We start from the raw sequence: 6001 nt of genomic DNA on the forward strand, positions 1-6001 counted from the left end.
TGGTTTGCTTATTATGCTAATTATTCACATTTACACTGAATGCTGGAATCTTCCATAGCCTGGGCCCAGTCACAGCTAACTAGGACTACAACTGCAGCAGCAGATCTAGGCCTTGTCATCAGCGCACCTAAGACAGAATATATGACTGCAAACTGTAACGCCCAACCAGCACTTGAAGTCTATGGTATCAACCATGTCACAGACTTCAAGTATTTTGGTTCCAAGATGGGCTCTAGTGTTGGAGACCTAAAAAGAAGAAAAGCACTAGCCTGGGCAGCTTTCTGGAAACTGGAACGCCTTTGGAGAAGCCCGTCCCTGCCAATCGAAACAAAAATCAAGCTGTTTCAGACAACGTGTGTTACTGTCTTTCTGTACGGGTGCGAGTCATGGGTATACCAAGGACATGGAAAACAAGATCAATGCATTTGCAACATCTTGCTACAGAGTCATGTTAAACATCAAGCGTGTGGATCGGATTCCAAATGAAACCATCTACAACCTGACCAACACCACTCTACTGGTTGCCAGAGTCAAGATTCATCAACTCAAATTTCTCGGCCATATACTGCGTCTTGAAGATGGCGAGCCTGTGAAAGAATATGCACTTTATATTCCACCACATGGGAAAAGGAAACCAGGACGGCCACGCACACTGTACTTACAGTATGTCCAGCACCTCCTGGGAGATACTGATGGGATGCTGCAGCCAAACAAAATTGTTTCGCTTGCCCAAGATCGCATTAGTTGGAGAAAGCTTGTAGTCGCCTGCTCCGCAGCCGACTGATGATGATGATGACACTGAAAATGTTCCTGTTTTTTACATGTATACATAAAGGGGACAATATTTGTCATGGTATGTAAGTTTGAAGACATTCCATATCCTAAACCAATAGTGTTACCCCTCTTTTAACTCAACAAGTTTGAAAATAGTATTTATCATTGTTTTGCATTTGAGCGCTTCATATGTATGCTTGCTTACTTGCTTGCTTAATTCGAGTGGTGTCCTCGAACTGTGATGGCTTTCCACAACTTCCTGTCCTCCATTGCTGTCTTGAAGTCTGTTGCCTCCAGTCCAGTGTCATCTTCCAGAATGTCAATGTAGGTCAGAGCAGGTCTTCCAGGTTTCCGCCTCCCATGCTTGGGTATCCAATGAACCATTTTTGATGCGGGCTCCTCGTTTCTGGAACAGTGGCCAGCAAACCAGGTTCTTCTTTCCCTGATCTTGTGGCTTATTTTGGGAATATCTCCATATAGGTCTGCATTTGACATATGTTCCTTCCAATGTACATTCAGAACAGTTCTTAGCATGCGGGTGTAACAGCCATCCAGACCCTTTGCAAGTTTAGGGGTGATGGTCCATGCTTCTCAACCACAAAACAGCACCGACTCCACTGTTGCAGCAAAGATTCGGAGTTTGAAACTCCTGGTAAGAGTTGACCTCCAGATTTTCTTAAGTTTACTGCACGCCCTCCATGCTGCTGCTTTACGTAACTTTACATCCCTTTCAGTGCTTTTCATCCAAGCGCCTAGGTATTTGAAGTCATCTACCTCCTGTAGTACTACACCCTCATTTGTTGTGATGTTTTCTCTCCTGTTATTGTAGGACATATACTTTGTTTTACTTCCATTCATCTTCAGGCCCACTTTAGCAGCTGAAGTCTCCACTCTATGAAGCAGTTCTTGTGCTTGGTGTATTTCCTCAGACAACAGTGCAATGTCGTCAGCAAAATCAAAGTCTGTCACCACGACTGGGCCAACTCTCCTACTTCGTCTCTTTTCCAGATGGAATCCTAGCTCCTCTTCGTTTCCTTCAATAGCTATTCTCAGTGCAAAGTCGAGGGCAATCACGAACAGGTATGGGGCGAGGGTATCCCCCTGAAGTACTCCTGCTAAGATTTCAAACAATTCTGTCTCGCCATCTGGTGATATTACTTTGGCTTTTGTGTTTTGGTACATGTTGCTAATAGCTTCAACAATGAGTTCCGAATACCGTGAGGCATGGAGTATCTTCAACATCTTGCCTCTATGGATGGTGTCGAAAGCTTTCTTGAAGTCGATGAATGTTATTATCGCTGGCAGGTTATGCGCCTTTACCTCTTCAATCAACCTACGTAGTGCAAGGATGTGTCCAACAGTCGTTCTACCAACTCTAAATCCATTCTGATTTGTTCTCAGATGCTGGTCAATTTCAGGTCTGATCCTATTAAGTATCATTCTGTTGTAGGTTTTGGCTACGATGGAGGTTAGACTAATACCGCGGTAGTTGTTTCCGGAACTAAGATCTCCTGTTTTAGGGATAGGAACAATATTAAGTATGGATCATTGATCCGGTTTCTTCCCTTTGAGAAGTGCGTCATTGCAGAACCCTAACACAATGTCATCTAGGTTGCATCTCTTCAGCACTTCTGGAGGTATGTTGTCCTCTCCACAGCTCTTTCCCTCAACCAAAGATGCTTTAGCTTCTTCATATTCATCTTTGTCAAATGGCCCCACTTTAATATCAAGCTCGTCTAAAACTGGTGTTATTTCTTCTTCCTCATCATCGATGTCAGGACGGCTTCCAAGAAGGCCTTTGAAGTGGTTGTACCAATTGGTGACCCTTTCACTTTGTGTATTTCCCTTCAACTGACCTGTACTGCATACCAGTGATGTCATTGATCAGTTTCCAACTTTCACCATGTTTGGAGTTGACATGCGCTCTTTCAACCTCTTGCAACTTGCCATTTAAGGTCTGCCTCGATGACTTTGTTGTATGCATCATCAAATGTATGCTAGAAGCTAAGATGGCACTATGATAGGCCATGAAGGGATCAGTAAATCTAGCATGAGTAGTTATCATCAAATGGAACTGTTTATGCTTATTGATCAATTTATGGAGCATTTATGGATTTTATGTTGTACAAAATATATTACATGTACAATAAGTGGTAACAAAAATGCTTTTAAACTAAATATTTGTTTCATAGAGAGGAGGTATCAGCTCTGTTGGGGGTTCTCAGTGTATTTTTGTCATGGACTGGATTGCACAGCTGAGATATTACTTTGAAATATCATTTCTAAATTATTGACTATTTACGTATAAACTAGTGCCAACAAATTCACAAATGTTGATTTGCAGTCAAGATGAAAACTTGCTTTTATAACTTCAATTATGTGTTATTTTGTCTTGTTATATAGAGTGCAAAAATGGACACCCCTACACAATAGGAGAGGTAAGGAAAGTCTCAGTGTTATTAGTAGAAAATTTGTTCATATATGCTCATATTATGAAGACCTGAGTGCAAGAACTGTCAAGTTGTGTAATTGGTAGTTTCAAAGTTACCAGTGGTTGATGATTTTTTTGCAAAATATCAGACCAATTGTCCCCTCCTGGTAGAGGTCATAGAAGGGGTCAACATGGGTCAAATATTCGAAATGGCCCAATGATGTTGAGATTCAGATTATATTATATATGTAGTTACAATGATTGGTAAAATATATGGTTGGCATTATATGCATGGTTAAGCAGATAAAGGGCAAAGGTCAAATGGGGTCAAACATTTTAACAATGTCCTTACAAACGAGGTATGAAATGAATCCTTGTTGGACACTAACACTAAATTGTGGTAAAATTTAAATATCTTGTAAATTAGGGGCCTTTCATCTGTGAGTGCAAGAACTGCACATGTCAAAAATCAAGGGTCCTGAGTTCAAGACCCAGTGTGGTTGGAAAATGTTCTTGTGAAAATAAACTTGAAATTCTCCTAGCACTTAAGGAACAAGGTAGAGTAGAAGACTGCTCCTATACTGAGCGGCATCCTTGAATGTTGTTTAATAGTTTATACGGTATGTCTTGGACCACAGTGGTCACCAAAAATCAGTAAAGCGTACAGATGCCTGTGGGTTGGCATTGTGCACTATAAATCACAAATTTAAATTCATTTATGCATTTAAATGTTTTATAACCACAGATTTCTATGTTAAATCAATTCTAGGGATATAACATGTAAGCCTACCAAGTTTCATTTCAATACTACTTTACATTCATATCCTAGAATATTTTCAAAACACAGGTCTTCATACGAGGGGTGGTCAAAAAGTTTTTAGAACAAGGTAGGCTACTTTGTCGCACGGTAATGAATTTGGTCACATTTGAAAGCTTGTTCCTTCATAACATTACTGCAAAAATATTTGATTTTTGCATCACTGTATGTGGGTAGGACACCCTGCAGAGGAAGCCTACCTCCTTGAATTCACAGGTTCTGCCAGAAGTGAACACAGGGTTATCGTGGAATTTTCCTCGTGACGGAGGTGAAAACTCAAATGAAATTTAACCATGTACACTTGCAGTAAATGGTGACAAAGTCCCTGATCTTCAACAGCAATGAAAGGGTCCTTGGAGTTCAAGGATGGAATGAGCGTCCTTGAAGATCATCCAAGGCCCAAAAGACTTGCTGATGTCACCACTAATGATATATGTGCTGGTACAAGAAAGATGAGATAGCCACAAAATATAACAACTCTGATGAAAGTGTTTTCAACATAAATCCATTAACATTTGAGTATTCCAGGGTGTCTTCTAAATGGGGTCCGAGAATCTTCATGCAAAAAATTGATACCAGTGGACATAATCCGGGCCACACCTTTCATACACTTAGAATGAGGACCGAGACAAATTTCATTTATATTTGGCTAAAGGTGATAAGACATACATTAATCACTGGAATAATGAATTCATTCAGTGGAAGCACCTGGATCCCCCACCTTTAAGAAGATCATCACTCTGTCACCATAGGTCGATGTCTTTATTGCTGTTTTCAGAGATTCAGGGAGAGTCTTGATAACAGATCATTTGCCAAATGACAGTACAATCATAGACATATATCATACAATTTTGATAGCAAATTTGAGACAAGCCATCAAGTGAAGAAGGTTGGTGGTAGGAATGGGACTGTTCTTGGATTGTGTCCTGTACACTATTCTCAGTTTGTCAAGCTGTCATTCACGACAGAGGGGTCAGGTAACTAAAGCAACCATATTGTGGTCCACGCATGGCCTCCAGTTAGTGAAACCTATTTTAGAATTTTAAGTCCTACCTTCATAATATCAGGTTTGCTGGGGATCAGTGTTGGAGAGCCTTCACTGAAGAGTGGCTAATCGAGAAATTGGAAGACTTCCATTTTGTTGACATAGAAGGTTTCAAGAAAAGTTGAGATGGGTGCATTAAGGTATGCAGTGATCATGTTCAAGAGTTAGATAGAAAGAATTTGGCTAGTACAAGTACCTTCAAGTACCTTGTTCTACGAACTTATTGACCGCCCCTTATTCTTACATATTCAGAGAGGGAGAGATCTAACAGTGCATGTGATTGGTTGACACAACATTCATACCCAGCTGCTTTAGCATGTCGATTTTGGTATCAAAAAACACAGCAAAATCACATTTATTATAATTTTTAAGAATGTTACGTCATATATTTTGTTATTATTTTATGAGATGAATGTTGGGGAATGTATGAACAGGGTCTCTGCTTAGGGCACAAACAATCGATCATGTCTTCAATTCTATTAATTAATTGACATTATAAACATAAACTCCCCTTTTGATCAAAGCAAAAATAATAAGATAGTAACCTGCCATCGTTATAGCAAAATACTCAAAGAAATAAAAAGGACCATGAGAATATGACAATTGCATTCTTTCTTTCCTGTTCTCATGGTTCTGATCAAAGTGCTTTAATTGTCATGGGACTTCAGTACTTGGTAGTGCAAGTGTTCTATCCTCCTGAACATTTACTGAATGACACTCATCTGATTTACAATATATGCCTGGCTGTTGTGTAAGTGTTAAATATCCTCTTCTGAAACTTAACGTCAACATTGCTATTTGTGTTGCTTGGAGTTAAAGCAGAGTCTACTTTTACAAATCCTTTTTTTCACAATCAATTACACAGAAACAAAATTTGTACCCAAATTGTTTTACAACAGTGCTCTATATGCAACTGCATACTTGAGGCATTGCA

Source organism: Amphiura filiformis, chromosome 4, assembly GCF_039555335.1.
Source record: "Amphiura filiformis chromosome 4, Afil_fr2py, whole genome shotgun sequence".
NCBI classification, from domain to species: Eukaryota; Metazoa; Echinodermata; class Ophiuroidea; order Amphilepidida; family Amphiuridae; genus Amphiura; species Amphiura filiformis.